Source organism: Hypanus sabinus, chromosome 4 (genome assembly GCF_030144855.1).
Source record: "Hypanus sabinus isolate sHypSab1 chromosome 4, sHypSab1.hap1, whole genome shotgun sequence".
Lineage (NCBI taxonomy): Eukaryota > Metazoa > Chordata > Chondrichthyes > Myliobatiformes > Dasyatidae > Hypanus > Hypanus sabinus.
This window is the reverse complement of record NC_082709.1, coordinates 150,534,768-150,551,149: the sequence shown is the minus strand read 5'-3', so window position 1 is coordinate 150,551,149 and position 16,382 is coordinate 150,534,768. Positions and strand designations below refer to the sequence as shown.

General features: G+C 37.9%; 1 protein-coding gene across 3 annotated transcripts in view; it reads left to right on the top strand.

Moving 5' to 3' along the window:
* Window positions 1–13,223: 13,223 nt before the first annotated feature.
* The window catches only part of hao2 (hydroxyacid oxidase 2 (long chain)), a 137,176-nt gene continuing 134,017 nt past the window's right edge, over window positions 13,224–16,382 (top strand). Inside the window, exon 1 of one of the 3 annotated variants that reach the window (XM_059968392.1) lies at window positions 13,224–13,286. The gene's annotated coding sequence lies outside the window, so the exon portion shown is untranslated. The remainder of the gene's footprint in view (window positions 13,287–16,382) is intronic. The other 2 variants (XM_059968389.1, XM_059968395.1) reach the window with 2 other exon arrangements.

The following is a 16,382-nucleotide window of genomic DNA, read 5'->3' as shown; positions in this document are numbered from 1 at the left end:
TTCCAGTGAGTACAGGCCTAAATCTGCCAAATGCTCCTCATATGTTTAACCCCTTAATTCCTGAAATCATCCTCATAATCAATACATGCTGAATAATGAAGGCAACATGATGACTGCCAGAATATCGTGCATGAGCCACCATGATGTGTTTGGATGGACAATGAGGGGAAGCCCTTTTGGTTTCTTGGAGTTGACTCGCAGTACAGAAGTGTGTAATCAATGGCACCTTATATTGTGAGGAAACCGTGGTGCGGTGGCTCTGTCTTTTGTTTCTAGATCAAAGTCGATGAAGGGTCCTCAGTTCCCTTTGATTCAAGAATATTTGTAGTTGAGTTACGCAGCTGTGGTTCGCAAAATGTCGATTTAATACATAATGTGCAGATATTCAGCAGGTCAGGTAGCATTCAGTGGAGAGAGAAACTCGTCTGTGATGCTTCTTCAGAATTGGGGAACTGAGCAGTTCTGATGAAGGTCATTGGCCTGAAACATTGACTCTGTTTTAAATTTTTCATTAAATGTGGCCTGAACTCCTGAATATTTTTGCATGTTTTGCTTTTATTTCAACTTTTCGGACACTGAATTCACATATTGCATGAGTCCAGTATTTTCTATTCTTGTTTCATGTTTCTAATGTCTGCACTTTTTGATTTCTAGCCTAGAAAGATCCTGATGCATAAATATTTATCGTGGTCCAGCCCAGCTCTGAGCGTGTAGATATGGGGCAAATGAGAGATGCATGAAGCAATGGCTTTTCAAACAATGTTCTTTGCTGAGGTTCAGATCAGAGAACTGTTTCCCAAACTTCTTGTTGAGAACCCTCCTCTCGTTTGTCCTCCTCCCTCTTCCAGCAGCCAGTGCTCCTCTGCATGCCCCTTGTTCATTCTGGCAGATATGCTGCTCTCCTGGAGGAACATCTCCTAATGTACCCCTAACTGGCAGCAACTGATTTAGGAGGAGGCTTTGAGATGAGTTCAGTGTCCTTTGACCCTGCACATGACAAGATAGGCCAAAGCCAGCATGGTTTCCTGAAAGGAAAATCCTGCCTGACAAACCTGCTGCAATTTTTTGAGGAAATTACAAGCAGGGTAGACAAAGGAGATGCAGTAGATGTGGTTTACTTGGATTTTCAGAAAACCTTTGACAAGGTGCTGCACATGAGGCTGCTTAGCAAGATAAGAGCTCATGGAATTACAGGGAAGTTACTAGCATAGGTGGAGCATTGGCTGATCAGCAGAAAATAGAGAGTGGGAATAAAGGGCTCCTATTCTGGCTGGCTGCCAGTTACCAGTGGAGTTCCACAGGGGTCGGTATTGGGACCGTTACTTTTTACGATGTATGTCAATGATTTGGACTACAGTATTAAGGGATTTGTGGTTAAACTTGTTGATTATGCAAAGGTAGGTGGAGGAGCAGGTAGTGTTGAGGAAACAGAGAGCCTGCAGAGAGACTTGGATAGTTTAGGGGAATGGGCAGAGAAGTGGCAAATGAAATACAATGTTGGAAAGTGTATGGTCATGCACTTTGATGGAAGAAATAAACGAGCAGACCATTATTTGGATGGGGAGAGAATTCAAAATGCAGAGATGCAAAGAGACTTGGAAGTCCTTGTGCAGGATACCCTAAAGGTTAACCTGCAGGTTGAGTTGGTTGTGAAGAAGGCAAATGCAATGTTGATATTCATTTCTAGAGGTATAGAATATAAGAGCAGGGATGTGATGTTGAGGCTCAATAAGGCACTCGTGAGACCGCACTTGGGAGTACTGTGTGCAGATTTGGGCTCCTTATTTTAGAAAGGATACACTGACATTGGAGAGGGTTCCGAGAAGATTCATGAGAATGATTCCAGGAATGAAAGGGTTATTGTAGGAGGAACATCTGGCAGCTCTTGGGCTGTGTTCCCTGGAGTTCAGGAGAATGAGGGGAGATCTCATGGAAACATTCAGAATGTTAAAAGGCCTGAACAGATTAGATATGACAAAGTTATTTCCCATGGTATGTGATTCTAGGATGAGAGGGTATGACTTCAGGATGAAGGACGTCTTTTAGAACTGAGATTCAGAGAAATTACTTTAGTCAGAGGGTGGCAAATTTGTGGCATTTGTTGCCACGAGTTGCCGTGGAGGCCAAGTCTTTGGGCGTATTTAAGGCAGAGATGGATAGGTTCTCGATTAGCCAGGCCATCGAAGGGTATGGAGTGAAAGCAGAGGAGTGGGGATGAATCGATGAAGTGGATCAGCCCATGATTGAAAAGCAGAGCAGACTTGATGAGCCAAATGGCCTTCTTCTGCTCCTCTATCTTATGGTCTTATGGCATCCCATTCCCTGTGATCTTACAAAAAAATCCTAAAAAGTACCAAGCAGTCCTACAATTGAAGCAGTAGTTTTTGATCTTCAGTCATCAAGTAGCCGGTGTGATCCCTCTGAATGGAACTCTTGGGGTTGGGAGGTCATTCCATCTGTTCACCTGAGTGAGATTGAGAGAGGACATTCGTTAAGCACTACTGGCATTAAATGAGCAATGGTATGTAAATGATGCTCTGAACAACATACCCTACAAATTTTCAGCAGGTTGTGGCTGCATCTTACAACACTCTTCCCAATATGCTGATTGTTGTGGCTCACTCAGCAAAAGCCTGTGTATATACCATTAGTAGGCATAATGGAGCAATATTTTGTAGTCATAAGCTGGCATCCTGGTTTCAATTGTTATGAAGCTTAAGAAACAATTTCAACTCTGTTTTGCATGCCTGCAAATATCTTAATTTTCTTCCAATGCAGAGTCCTTTAAAACAAATAATGGATAACACAGTTGATTTTAAGCACATAGCCCAAATAACTTTGAAGACATCTGAGTAGTAAGAGCCAGTTTTGGGATGCAATTTGGCTTTGGGCTTGAGTAGGATAGAGCTTGTGAGGATATTTTGGGAGGAACTTTGTACTTGGAAATTTATTTTGGGTGCAACACCATTGTAGAGCCTTGATTTGATAATTCAACTTCCCCCCAAATGCAGCTGGTATTCATCATTTTATTGGCCCTTGTGAAAATTGCATCTGGTTGGTGTTTTATCTCCAAGTTGGTGCCCAAGGGTTTCTTTATATTTTAAATTTCCCTGAGAAATCATCACTATTTGAAGTGACATGCAAAGGTTGAAATTTTCACCCAGTGTATTTGGGGGAGAGATTTACCTTGAGGTACATGCACAATCCAGAAGTGAGATCCAGTTGCAATGTCAAAGGAACTAAATTTTAGCTTTGGAATCATATATTGTACATAAGACGCAGATTTAATTTCTAATACGATATTTGTTGCTAACTTTTTGTGTATGTGGCGAATTCTTGATGCATTGGTCCACCAAGAAGTCTGGGTTAAGCATTCCTGAGCTTTGACATGATGGAAAAAATATTAAGTTTGGTCCTTGCAATGAAAGCAATTGTGTTTCACCAATCATCTTCTATTTCCTCTTCAGTGCATCTTTCTCTACTCGATAGCTACATTTGATCCAGTTCTTCTGAACTCTGTTGTGTTCTGTATTAAAAGTATGAGAATGATTTCCCCCCCCCCCCCCCACGATATCTTAAGTGCAGATAAACCTCTAGGGAAGCCATGGTTGGGCCTGAAGCTACAATACTGATTTGAATCCATGGTTACCACAGAATTTCATCCTGATAAAGGAGTTGAAGAATACACAAAGACACCAGTGAATCTTCAACAATCGGATTGACAGTTACATCATCTGTCTTGAAGTAATATGTTTATTTTCCAGGATTCAAATGCTAGTTAAGGTTAATACAGCTTGTAATATTCATTTAGCAATCAATCAACTACCTTATGTTTAAGACAGACATTTGCAATAGGAAATGAAGGGTCACTGAAGCATTAACTCTGTTTCTCTCTGCACTGGTACTGTCTGACCTCTGGGTATTTTTATTGCAGGTTTCTGCCACTAGTTTTTCTTTTGCAGATTTCTGCCTCTGCAATCTCTGATTGCCTTGGATTTGTTAAATGAAACCACATAGAGTTTAGGAGAGAGTCTGGAAAATCAGAGCCTCACAGTACTTGCACAATTATAGGGAAGCACTGCCTTCAATCATGGTGGCGTTCATGAGTGTGATGTCAAACAGGATTGCTCAATACCATACACTGATAGATGATATTTCCTGTAGCTGCGTGTTAAATGTTTTCCTCCCCAGGAAGAGTAAGAATAACAATTGTGGACGAGCATTTTGATAAATGTAATTAAAATGCCTCACTTTATTGAAGAAATGTGAGAAGTGTCAGATGTTTGTTGAATTGTGAAGTGTATAGTTTGAATGTCTTGTCAATCTGTGTTGAAGTTATGACACTGGTGCAATTATTGAGCAAGGTATTTGTCAGATGGCATTCTACATCAACTAATTTTGCTAATTTTTATATGATTTGTAGCTCTGCACCTAAGTGTTGACACCAACCCTGCAGTCTGGGAATTCTCAGTGATATCCTTCCACATGCACCACATAGTTGGATCGGTGCCCACCTTTCTCAGTGAAGGTCAGTGCATCTGTCCTTCTCTGGATCTGTTCCCTGGGCTTCTCAAGCCTTGTCAGGAGCTTGGTTCCCTTCCTTTCAGTCACTGAATCACTGTACAATATTAGCTTTCCTCCCAGACAGCTTCCGACATATTTCAGTAGGAGTGGCTTCAGGAAAATTACTTCTAATTGGTGCTTACAATCACGAACACAAGAAAATCTGCAGATGCTGGAAATCCAAGCAATACACACAGAATGCTGGAGGAACTCAGCAGGCTAGGCAGTGTCTATGGAATACAGTTAACTTTTCAGGCCGAGACCCTTCATCAGGACTGATGAAAGGTCTCGGCCCAAAAAATCAATTGTACTCTTCCATAGATACTGCCTGCCCCGCTGAGTTCCTCCAGTGTTTTGTGTGTATTGCTACAATTGGTGCTTGACAGTTTTACAACTACGTGACTATTTCAGTTCTTAAAGATGGGTTTAAATCATGGGCATTGTGAAATAGCCCCAAAATCTATTTACTAAATCCTCAATTTCAAACTGTTTTTTTTATTAGTGCATTATTATTTTATCATCTTTGTCTTTAATCAAAATGACTCTTGGCATACATTATGGATTTACTCCTCTACTCAAGGTTTACCATTGCCAAGTAAGAAGTTGTTTAATTTGTGTTGTAGTGAAAGAGCTTCTAATTGTATTTGCAAGATTAGTATGGGATTCAGCGACTTCTAATCATCACTGTTCCCTTTAAGCTGTGCAGGTACACAGCCGTGCACATAACCTTTGTTGCTGTGCAACTAGAATTTTCTTTTATATAATGTTAATATAATTTTGAAATTATGCTAATCCATCCTGTAATTATGTGTTACTGAATATAATCCATAAATTTTCTAAATAATAAACTTACCACAACCTTGACTTTGAAACAATTTAGAACTTCAACATATTTACATAATCAGTGGCTCAAGTTTCAACACTGTCACAAATTGTAACAATAAACACAGAATGGAAGTTGGTAGCTCATTGTTAATGAACTGCCAGCCAATTGAATGCCGATACTGTCTAGTCAAAACTTTTTTATTTTTGCCATTGTGCCCATCAGTTGCCTGACATCATTTACTTGCATTGTGAGTTGTGGTTTCTGTTTGTTTGATGCAGAAAATTCTATATTCTGCTTTTATTGGTAAGTAATCTTTCAAAAAAGTCATAATTTAATAAGATTATTTTAATTAAAAAATAGATCAAGGAAAAATTTGTTACTATAAAATTGGTTGCATGACTGTGGTTATTATACATAATATAGAATTATACAATTATACAATATTATACAATATATTATTATACAATATATAGAATTATACATTTTTCAACTTACCTTGTTAAATTTTTCAAATAATAATAATAATTTTTAGTATTCTAAGGATGTCAAAAATAAAAGCCAGAAGAATATTTTGATGAACAAACTTTGTACAAAATTGAAGGTAGAATGCTTTTTCAGCTCCTAGATATGTACCTACCATCTTCACATCAAAAACAAAATTTAAAAATTGGCAATATTTTTACTTATCAAGGTACTGGTGATATTGTAAGCACTATCTGTGGGGAAGCAGAAGTTGAGGATGAGTTCAGTAGTGGGAAAATGGAAAGGATAGAAGTTAGATTACTTAAAACATCTTAACCAGAGAATTCCTAGAGATGTAGTTACAATATCACGTAAGCAGAAGAAATGTGGAATTTTGCGCATGTTAACTAAATCTCCAAAGGAGCACGAAGCAAGAGTGAAACAAGATGCACGAAAGCACTCAAACTCTGATATGGTCAAAGTAGTAATTGATAATGTTATCTTAGCAATTACAATTCATGCTTCTATGCATTCCATGCAGGAAATTCATGCACGTGGCCAAACATGTAAACATATCAGAGAATTGGCAAAAGCAAGGGTTATGCTTTTCAATTGGTTAAGAGCATCAGCTTTGTGCTTCAGAAACAATTAATGGAAGAAGTGCAAACATCTGCTTTCCATATACAAATTGCTGATAAAAGTACAGACACTTCTGTACAGAAAATGTTAATTTTGTACTTTAAGTTTCGACTAGAAAATGAAACTTCCTATAAGACTGTGTTGTGGGTATTTTGAAACAAACTACATGTGACAGTATCACTATTTTTGAAGCAATAAAAAAATCATCAACAATTTTGATATTCAAAAGATGGCGATGTTTACATCAGACTTGGTAAATGTGATGTTTGGAAAGAACAATGGTGTGGCAGCAATTCTTTGATGAGAATTAAAACATCTGTCTGAGCAACATTGCGTTGCATGCAGAGAAGGCCTGGGACTAGACAATGCATGGAAAAATGTCTCAATTATGCAGGATATAGAAATACTGCTACAAACAGTGTATATAATGTTCAGCAGGTTGTTGGTTTAAAAAAAAACTAAAAGAATTAGCTAATGTCACAGAATGTGATGTGTCATTTAGACCACAAAATGAAGTAGGATGGTTGTCAAGACATTTTGCATAACTGCTTTGATGAGCGATTACAAAATTTTGGTCTAGCATTGCAAAGATCAAGTCAATGAATATAATGATTCAATCAGCAACTACTGTCATAAAATTTTGACCAATCCACAATATCAAGTAGCATTAATTGTCCCTACCAAAGTTTCAGAAGATCTAGCATCTCTTTGTCAAATCCTTCAGAAAAGCTGTTTGAATACAATGCAGATTGCAAAAGCAAAATTCAAGAAGTTATGGTCACAGTATCTTGGTGATGTCATTTATCGGAGTAACACAGTGAAAGATCCACTTGCATCTGTAAGTTCTGACATTAATACTGCGCCTGTTATTCGATTCATTCAACATGTGTGTAATCACTTGGATAACAGATTTCCGGCCAATGAGTCAATAGAATGGTAAGCTTTTGACCCTGTTGTTATTGCAAACATAACCAATTTTGAATTTGGAAAAGAAATTATGTACGACATACAAAAAAAATACTCAGCTACTATTATGAACTACAAGGAAAGTGTTGCTGTAAAAACATTGCAGCAATAGTGATTGAATATTTATCATTTGAGAAATTTGGATATATTGAAACTATGTGCTTAGAAGTGAAGATTTGAAGAACTGTCAATTCTTGTTGACATCGTTGGAACTCTTCAAGTTGCTAGTGCTCACTGCGAATGTGAATTCAGTCTTATGAATGCAACCAAATGTAAATCCAGAAACAGACTAGGAGTGGAGAATTTGGATGATCTAATGAGGATTAAGATGTATCTTTCAGATGGATGCTAAATTAATCTGGACAGTGTTTTTCGACAATGGATTTGTAATAAAGACTGATGAGAAAGAAGTTTACAAAACATGGAAGAACTTTGCTGTACTGTATTTCATTATACACTTTAATTAAAAAAAGTCAAGAGTATGTGATTTTTCAATTTTCATTCTAAATATTGATAGTATACATATTGCAAAAAATAAACACTTGAAGTGCCACGCAGTTTTCAGACCATTTAAAAATTTCCTGCTCAGAGCAATGGTTGGACCAGCGCAGCTATATTTTAAAAAAAATTAGAGCGAATGCAGCGCATCATTCTATAGGCTGACATTTCTGTGTGGTACTGTGGGAGTACAACACTATTGGATGAGTTATTAAACTAAACCTTCCCTGGTCATTCTGGTAGGCATTTGGAAGAAGAGCAGAAAAGTTCTCAAAAGTTTCTTGCTCAATACTTAGCAGTGAAGGATCAAAACTAACAAATAGATTTAGTCATTATCTGATGATGCTTTATAGGAGATAGTGTTGTAATTGCTGCTTTGATTTCCAAATGTTAACAATGTTTCAAAAGTACTTAATTTACTGTGATGTGCGTTGGGATAAACTAAAAGTAGGATATGATATAAATACAATACTGTATTTCTTTTTGACTTTCATTTTCTTTCTCCTTCCTTCTGCCCCAGAAAATATAATAATTTTTGAGCAGTAGATACATTTGTGCAACATTGTACAGTGTTGCATTGGAGAATCAGCCCAGATATCAGGAAGGTCTTTGGAAGCTGAACTTTATTTCAACACCTACGATTCAGTGCCCTAAGAATTATCATTGAGCCAAAACTAACATTTAATTAGTTAATCTCTGCTTTGGTTTATTTTGCTAATGTATGAGATACATCTAAGATAGCATCGGCTTGTTCCTTATAGGGAATTCGATACAACAAATGCACTTCTAAACTCATTTGATACATTTGACGCAAAAGTCTATTTAATTAAATTACTTTTATATGTTGATCTCAATCATCTATTTTCATCAGTCTGAGAAATATACAAAGTGGTGTCTCTTTTAATGACATCCATAAAAATATTATTAGTGATAATTGCCATACCAGGGAAAACTTCCAAAATAATAGAAATTTAAAAAGAAAATGCAAACAAGTTATTTGTAATTTAATTGTATAAAATTATGGCTTGTGTTTAGAAACACTCTCTAAAAAGCTATGGCCCATTGGAGTGTATTTTGCTGACAGAATTATTACTCCAAACAGTGTCTTAATCAGAAGTGTCATAGTTCTTCTCACGTTGGTTTGACAGGCTGCTCCCTGCTGACCACACAGCTGCTTACTCTGAACAAGACTCTATTTGTTCATTTTGTTGGAATCACACCTATAGGAGGCCCAATGCATTCCAGCACCATCTAGTCCTTTTATTAATCACGCCATAACTGGCTAACACTGCTCATAGATGAACTGTATTATACATGTAAAATATAAGTTTATTCAAATGTTACATAACAGGCTAAAATGTTGTGATTTTCTCCAATCAGTTTTGAACATTATTTTAATGAGTCTAGACAAGACGTGAAGGGAAAGATGGCTTCCTTCATCTCTGGCTCTGTCTTTATTAAAAAAAACAATTTTGCTTTTGCTCTGCAAAGCTTACAAAAAATCTTTCCCATAATGTCACACAAAGCTGCAATTTTGATGGATAATGTGAGAGGAAGACTGGAGATTAATCCCATGTGTCCTCCAATTTTCCTTCAATTTGCCAAGTAATTTAATTGGATAAAATCTGCCAAAATATTGTTTGCATTTCAGGGCCAAGATCTGTGGCAATTTTTATTTCAAACCTTGTGTACATTGTTTGCAGCTGGATGCAGAACAACATTTCATTCATTATCATCAGAGTGCACTTAATTATTACAACGGAAGTCATGCAATTCATCAAATTAATAAGTTTGCATTATTCTGGAGTAGGTGTGACTAAGTTTCAAATCTGTGACATGATGTAGCAGTTGAAGATTTTGGGAGAGTCTGACATTTTGAAATGATTTACTATTTTCTCAGAATAATTGGATCAAGGTTAATTGTTAATCAGAGTAGTTATCATCTGCAGGAATTCTCTGATGACTCAACAATAGTTGGGTGTATAAAGGAAAGACAGGAGGATGAATACAGGGCCTTGGTGGAGGACTTTGCCAAATGGGGCAAGCTGAATCATCTGCAGCTCAGCATCAGTACGATAAGGGAGATGGTGATGGACTTTAAGAAGACTAAGCCTGCACTGCTCCCTGTTACTATTGATGGTGAGGACATGGATGTGGTGAGAAGCTACAAGTACCTGGGGGTGCACCTGGATGACAGACTTGAGTGGAGCACCAACACAGAAGCTGTGTACAAGAGGGCCAGAGCCACCACTACTTCCTGAGGATACTGAGGTCTTTTTGGATTATGCAGGCCTTTCCTTCACAAGTTCTACCAGTCTGCTGTCACCAGTACAATCTTCTCTGCTGTGGTGTGCTAGGCAATAGCATCGACACGGGTGATGCCAACAGGCTCAATAAACTGATTAGAAAGGCTAGCTCTGTTATAGGAGTCAAACTGGACACACTGGGGGCTGCGGTAGAACATAGGACCTTATGGAAAATCCTGGCAGTTCTGGACAATATTTCTCATTCTCTGCATGCTATCTTGGCTGAACAAAGGAGCACTTTTAGTAATCGACTAAGACAACTGTGATGCTCCAAAGAGCAATATATGAGGTCATTCTTACCCTTGGCCATTAGGCTCTATAATGAGTCAACCTATAGCTAGGGAAGTGATGACCCCCTCCTGTTAGACTGGGGTAACTTATTTTTTATTGTTTCTACTCTTCTGATATTTATATCTGTGCACTTGTAATGCTACTGTGACACTGTTATTTCCTTTGGGATCAATAAAGTATCTATCTATCTATCTATCTATAACTAACATTGCATATTTAATTTACAGCAGGAGCTAAGGAGGATTTTCTTTTAGGCAAAAGTGGCCAAGCCATTGGAATCATCTCAAATATTAATGTAGAGCGTTTCCCTGATTAGGATTACAACACCCCTGTTTATTGTCACACAGGAAGGGTAGTGTTACCCTTTAATATTACAATAATATTTGTGAAAATTTTCACTAAGGGTTGAGTTACCACCAAAGCAAGAGGGCACAGGTTTAAGGTGAAGGGAAGGAAAGAAATAGAGGGGGAAAGTTTATTTTACAGAAATTGGTTGATGTTTAAAACTCACTGCAAGGGGAGATGGAGGACTAGGATACAATCATAATGTTTAAGAGACATTTAGGTAGTCACAAACAGGCAAGACGTAGAAAGATATGGATGTAATACATACAAATGAAATTAGTGTAGGTGGACAAATAAGTTAGCACTGCAGTGGAGTGCTGATGAGCCTGCTTCTGTGCAATAAAACTTTATGACTTCACAACCCTCATCAGCCAACCCTTCAATGTAGTCAGTCACTTGGGCTGACAGACACTCTGACGTTCACTATGCTGTGTCTTGCTTCTCAGCTGAACTCGAAACCAAATTCCCAGTAGAAGACTGCAACTAGACTATACTGTAAAAAACAGCAGCAATACACGTCTCGTCAGGCAACCTCTTTGGGGTGAATTAAAGGCTTCACATCTCAGGTTGATTACCTTTTCATCAGAACTCAGAAAGTGAGAAAACAAACCTGATGATAGGGTGGAATCCGGGAGAGACAGAATGACACAGAAGTGGTGGAGCTGGCTAAACGTGATGAAGACGTGTTAATTTTATCTGACTTGTCTGGGGATGAATGAGAACAAGGGGAAGAGGAAGATGCAATACTGAACTGTGAATTAGAGAAAAGGATGAAAAATACTCACAGGTCAAGGGGCATTTATAGAGAGGGAAAATGGTGATAACATTATAGATTAATGACTTTTCATCAGAACTGGACAGTTTTGACATGAACTATAAAGTTAATTGTCTGAAACTATTGAATTTAATGTTGAGTTCTGAAATGTGTAATAAGACTGTGCAGAAGAGAAGCTACTGGAGCTGCATTGGAACAGGGTATCAGGCCAAAGGCAGAGCTCAAAGTGTGACTAGAATGAAGAATTAGAGACAGGCAATTGGAAGCTCAAGATCATACTTGTTTACTCAATACAGAGAAGAATTCAAAGTAAGCACCCAAAGGCAGTACACCAAAATAACACAATTGAATGTAACTAAAGTTTACACCACGTCCCTTTTCCCTTATCATGAACACTTAACTTCTTGTCTGATACTGATGAGGGAATTTTAACCACAACATTGGTGAACTCAGATGAAGACAGCTTGGAGGATTCTGTGAACATCCATGTTGGCATTTCTCTGCTGGTTCCTCTTTCCACAACAGCTCTAGCTCACTTGTAATGCGCAAAAAGTACAACCAGTAGTCTCAATAAATAAATAAATTACCAGACACACAGTGTGGGTATCTCAGCTGGTGAGTGGCAGCCATACAGCATGTTCTGTGATGGCAAACCTCACAGTGAGTGATCTCTTCTGGGGGAAGGACATGTTGCTCTGTTGCTTTTCTCATGAGATAGGCCATTAGTGGTTAAAGGAATCATATAGAGCTCATTGTTATCATTTTAACACCTTATTACTTGCTGCTGACTTCAAATCCACACAACTGAGTTGTAGTGGGATAAAATGAATTCTGTTACATGGTATCTCCCTGTCTCCTGTCCTGCTGATTATGTGGTGAGAGGTCCTCTATCTCTCCCTCAAGTTATATCTCCTAAAGCAGAGCCCAACGGGATATGTGTGGAACAAATTGAACTGACAATGTTACTGCCTGTTACAAAAGCAACCCTGGTGTTGTTTGAGGACAGATGGAGCTCGGAGAAAGCAAACAAACAGAGAAGGATCAATGCACCTTAAACTGCGGCCGCTAAGAGAACCAAGATATTGGAGCAGATCTAAAATCGAAAATCAATGGGTTAGTAATATGCATGGAGGTGTCTGTGTTACTGTGCTCATCTTTCCTGATCTACTGAGGTAATTAACCTACTCACAGAACAGAATCTATAAATGGAAAGCCAATCTTCCAGTGGCAACTTCAATATCTCAGTCTTCGACGATGTCTTGGCGTCAATGAGAGTCCCATCATCAGATCATAGCACGTCCTTGCAACCTTCACCAGGATCACTGAAGACTGGAGCAGCCTTGACACGTCTGCACTGCACTTCCTGCTATCAAATATAGCGTTTTATATAGTTCAGCATCAAATATCAGGCTTTCCATGCACCTTTAAATAGCGGAGTTGAAAATGAGTCATACAGATCATCATCTTGCTTACACAGCCTGATTGGCCAGGAAACCCATCTTCATCCCCGTGGGTGTGTTAAACTAGCTCTGAAAAATACGTAGCAAAATATTTTCAGTTTAGCACGATCCCATGTCCTCAGTTTCCTAACAGCTTCACCATTACAAGCATGTTGGTAAGTTTAAATTTAGTCCAGTAATTGCCAATAAGTCACATTTAAATTCTTGTTTGTCTTCAAAAAGTGTAGGTAAAAATGAAATGAAGTATTTAGAATCTGAATAGTTGGCAAAAATATTATGAAGGTCATTTGTCAGCTATGTTTGCATTTGACAACTCTTAAAATAGTATTCAAAGAAATTTCAAATTAAAGGACAAAATACATTTGCTCATGTTGCACAGAGAGGTTTCTACCAATTATGTCATCTTTAAACACTTACTGTAGGTTAAGAGAATTATGTGTTGCAGGAGATTTTAAATCCACATATTCGATCTGGTGCATACAAAATGAGGCACTGATTCCCTGGTCCACTGCATTTCCAGTAATAGCTACGTGTATGAATTTCCAAATAAAGTCCAGACATCAAGCAGCAGGAGATGATAATTAGGTGTAGGTGTTTTTTTACAGCATACTTCCAGTCACACAACTTGAAAACTCAGAGTTCAATTCTGGATCACAGTTCAGGGGCTTCATCCTCGAAAGCTAATACCAGATTAGGGCAAATGTTTATCTGAATGTTCAAGCTGAACATGGAGCAGCCTGAAGTTTATAACTCCTTCACCTGATTTCATAAAGAAGCAAAATATCAACATCTTTTTATTTCAATGATGTAAGTGATAAATTACACAAAAAGTTAGTGCCACAGGGTGGTGCTGTTTTAGTAAAATTAATGTTATTTAAAGCTAACCGGATCATGAGAAAATGTGCAAAATTACATTGGTTAGCGTGAGCTATTAATCCCGTGCAATACCATTATCTATAAATGGGATCATTTCTCGTGCTGTCTAATCTGTCATTTACTCTTCACTTCTCAAAACTGGACAAAAGAGAAGAAAAGTTGAGGACCACCTTGTTTTGTTGGTATTGTGTTTAGTGTAGGGAACTGAGTTTAACTTACCAAAGCTTCCTTTATGCGTGACTTTAAGCAGCTGCTTTAGGATTGATTAGTACAAAACAGGTAGGATGGTGTTAGGTTGTACCTACAGATATCTGCAAAAGCCAGATGCGTAACAGCAGCTGTGGAATGGCCATTTGGAGTTTTAATGAGATCTAAAGCCCTGTGAGCTGATGAATGAAAGGCAGGATGACAGAGCAGCTGCAAAACTAATGATGAGCTTTCAACTGTGAAAAAAAATCATAAAACCCTAAAGACACCTCTCACTTACATCTGTTTTCCATTTCTCTTTTCCAGTCTTTCAGTGCCAGAGCCCATCCACACAGACCTGTAGTTTAATTAAAGCCTGATCGCTTGAGGAAGAATGCCCAGACTTTTTCCCACAATTCATGGGTCTACCATTCCCACCTCAGGCCAGCAGTTTTTGGTATGCTAGTGGCTTCAGATGATGGTTCTGGTCCTTTCTACACCCAAGAACTCTACTGTAGTGTGGACCAGATGTGGTCAGTACACCCAGTATCCACTCCCTAGAGAAGGCCTTTTAAAAAAATTGCCAACTCAGTGAAGTTTAAACTCAAATGCCATTGAATGCTTTATAGAATACACGTGCTGGGTTTTACCTCAGACCAATAAACAAAGACGTATTTAGAACTTGAGGTAACTATTGCAGTTTTATCTTGGAATGGATTCTGGTTAAAATGATGTGAATGAAGAAAATATTTCAATACAGTTTTCTTTTTGCATTTTATAATTTATAATCTGCGAATATGTCTCTCGATGTACAGTAAATAGCAGCATCTCAATCTTTAAGGAATTATTTAAATATTTTAAGGAACTGAGGTCATTTTAAAAAGTACTGCACTTATATTGTGGAAAAAATAGATTGCATGTTGTAAGCTGCATTAACCAGTTAGTCAGATATTAAAATATAAAAGACAATAGATTTTTCATGTCATATCTTTATGTGAAAATGCCTTTGTATGATGTCCACCCAGGATGGACATCAGCACAGTAAAGTTTCATTCAGAGCCCAAACTGCATTATTAAACATCGATGGTTACTTGAAGGAATGCAAGTTGTACATTCAGATGTGCTGACTTTATGAAGTAAGATAGCTCAATAAGCAGAACAGATGGGAGGAGAAAGATACCATCGGACATTGATAGATTAAGTGAGTGGGTAAAACTGCCACAGATGAATTTAGTATGGAAAGTGTGTGGTCATTCATTTTGAGTCTTAGTAGGATTGATCAGAATATGTTTCAATTGGTTAGAGATTTAGTATTCCATGTATCGAAATCACTAAGAGCTTAGAAGAATAGAGTGCTATGGGTAAGCCTAGTAATTTCTGAGGTGGCGACATGTTCGGCACAACTTTGTGGGCCGAAGGGCCTGTAGTGTGCTGTAGGTTTTCTGTTTCTAATGGAGAGGTCAAAATATAATTTAAAAGGATTAGAATTTCTGCTTTCATGTTCTGGGTGGGAAACAGCTGGAATATAATGTCACAATTAGAAAAGTTAAAGCATGAGTCTAGAATTGTATTCCCCTCAGTATAAATTGTAAGGAGTGATGAAATCATTGTGTTATATCATTCAAAAATTTGATGAGGTATACAGGACTAAAGAGAAATTATTTTCTTTGGTCAGGCAGTACAGAAGAAGCTTAAAATTAAGATTATGTTGTTCAGGAGTGAGAGAGGAAATATTGCTTCACACAAAAAGTGGTGAAAATCTGCATCTTCTTCCTGCAAAGAGCAGTGGAAGCAATGCCACATGAAAAATACTAAACTGGCATAGATGCTTTACCAACGGGTGGGTAAAAGGCTAAAATGGGTCTGAGCTGTTGAATTGCCAACAATTTCAATGTTCTGTTTCACAGTATCCATGCCCTAAAGGGTTAAGAGAGCTGTGTTGCTTGTTGCTTCTGAATCTTTACATTGCATTTAACTATAGATTACTTGATCTGAAACCAACCAATAATGCTACAAGAGGCAACTGAGTAATCCAAAGAAAGATTTGATTAAGTGCAACTTTGGGAATTGGTGAAGAAGACAACTATATTTTTTGCTGTACGATACATTATTTTAACTTTGTACACATCAGGAGTTATTCATCAGGTGTTACATGCAGTGCATATGAAATGAATTTCCTTTGCCCACTA